A 2,677-nucleotide genomic window follows, 5' to 3' on the forward strand; every position below is an offset into this window, starting at 1 on the left:
ACTCTACACGATGACCGCAATCGCTTGACGAGCGCAACTCCCATGCGATGGACGCATACGGCTAATTACCGCAACATCCATGCGTTGATCGACGCATTCGCCTTTGCGATGGAGAGTTTCTCCGCATGCGGTCGTCTATGTGGTGGTCCGGTTTCCATGTTTGCGTCAACTTCCTGCATTAGCTACAAAAATAGAACATTGAATGCATAATCACATAATAACGGGTTAGCCGAGATTCTTTAATGCTGATCGACGCAAACTCATTTTCTCATGAATTCTTAGCACAATTATCGCATATTCTGCTTAACAACCTTCATAATTCTAAGTAAAAGGCCGAAGATGACGTGCATTTCTGCATGTCATCAGTAATCGTGATAGAGTATCCCATGAGCTTAGTTAACCAATGTTGAAATTGGGGTTGTACCTCTCTTTGCTCCAACAAAAACTATAGTGCTTTTTGGTCGAAGATGACAACAAATTTGTTTCCAATGAGGTAATGGCACCACTTCTAAATTGCCAAGACTACGACCATCAGTTCCCTTTCATAAATGGATTTTTCTTGCGCTCGAGGAGAAAGCTTTTGACTGAAGTAAGCAATTGGTCTGTCTTTCTGGCTTAGCATCGCTCCCACTCCAAAACCGGATGCATCTGTTTCAATCACGAAAGGAAGAGAAAAGCCAGGCAAAGCTAATACCGGTATGGTCACCATGGCTTTCTTCAATTCCCTGAAGGCTTTCGCTACTTGTTCAGTCCACTTAAATTGGTCTTTCTGAAGATGTTGTGTTAGTGGAGCTGCAATTTGGCCATAATTTTGGATAAATCTCCGGTAGTATCTTGTTAGGTCCAAGAATCCCCTAAATTCTGTCACATTCTTTGGGTTCGACCACTTTATCATTGCTTGCACTTTCTCTTCATCGGCCTTCACTTCATCTCAAGACACCCAATGTCCTAAGTATTGGATCCGTGTTTGGCAAAAGGAGCACTTCTTTTTATTCACTTCCAGGTCGTGATCTTGCAAAACATTGAAAATGGTGTCCAGATGTGTTTTATGAGTATCAGCATCAGGACTGTTGATAAGTGTATCATCAAAGAACACGAGAACAAACCTTCGAAGAAACAGCCGAAAAATATGATTCATCAACGATTGAACCGGGGCATTTGTTAACCCGAACGACATCACTAGAAATTCATAGTGGCCCTTGTGCATCCGAAACACCGTCTTCTCAATGTCTCTTTCGTTCATTCTGATCTGGTGATATCCGTACTTAAGGTCGAGCTTGGAGTAGACTGCCGATCCATGAAGTTCGTCTAATAATTCTTCAATCACTGGAATTGGAAATTTGTCAGCTATGATTGCTTGATTTAATTTTCTATTGTCCACGCAAAATCTCCAACCTTCGTCTTTCTTTTGAACCAACAACACGGGGCTGGAGTATGGGCTTCTGCTTGGTTTGATTATGCCTTGCAACATTTCTTCCAATGACCTTGCGTATATTTGTCATTACACTGGAGACATAACCCCTTTTCCAGGCGCTCCCAATACTAGCTATCGGACAACCGTTTCACTGGCGCCTCTTTCTTCACCGGGTTTGGATTCGCCTTGACGGGTATGGATACTTGTCGACCGGTCCAACTTCGGTCCCTTTTGGGCTGTATTTTGCCATTGACGATGAAGCCTTACTACCAGATGCGTTTTGTGCTTCCTTGCTGGTAGGTGCAACTAAGCCTAACTCACTCAGGGCCATTTTAAGAGCAATATTCCGATCGTTGACTATTTGGGCTTCCTTAGGTTTATTGGATTTCTATTAAGCAAAACATCTATTCAATAACAACTTATTGAATTTTCAGAATAAGTTTTATTGTTTACAAACCACGAGTTTTAGGACATAAAACCCAACAAAAACGACCTTTTACTGGAAAAGGTTATAAAGCCAAAGAACCCTTAAAGCTTATACATTCAAACTTTTGTGGTCCGATGAATGTTAAAGCAGGGAGAGTTTTGAATACTTCATCACTTTCACTGACGATTATTCTAGATACGGGTATGTTTACTTAGTGCAACACAAGTTTAAGGTTGAGAATTTGTTAGGTAAAAGGATAAACACACTTCGATCAGATCGAGGTGGAAAGTACATGGATGTAGGATTCTAGAACTATATGATAGAACATGGAATCATATCTCAACTCTCAGCGCTCGGTACACCTCAAAAGAATGGTGTATCAGAAAGGAGAAACAAAACCCTGTTAGACATGGTTCGTTCCATGATGAGTTATGTTTCTCTTCACATTTCGTTTTAGGGTTATGCATTAGAGATTGCATCATACCTTTTGAACCAAGTTTTATCAAAGAGTGTTTTTTAAACACCTTCTGAGTTATGGAGAGGTCCTAAAAGTAGTTTATAGCATCTCAGAATTTTGGGATATCCAGCACACATGGTTGTAGCAAACCCAAAGAAATTGGAATTGCGTTAAAAATTATGCCTATTTATAGGCTATCCCAAGAAAATGAGAGGTGGTCTATTTTTCGATCCAAAAGAGAATAAGGTATTTGTATCGACGAATGCAACTTTTTTTTAGGAAGACCATATTAGAGAGCATAAATCACGGAGTATGATTGTAATGAATGAACTCACCACAGACACTACTAAAACTTCAACAAGAATTGTTGATATTGCTT

Source organism: Benincasa hispida, chromosome 7, assembly GCF_009727055.1.
Source record: "Benincasa hispida cultivar B227 chromosome 7, ASM972705v1, whole genome shotgun sequence".
NCBI classification, from domain to species: domain Eukaryota; kingdom Viridiplantae; phylum Streptophyta; class Magnoliopsida; order Cucurbitales; family Cucurbitaceae; genus Benincasa; species Benincasa hispida.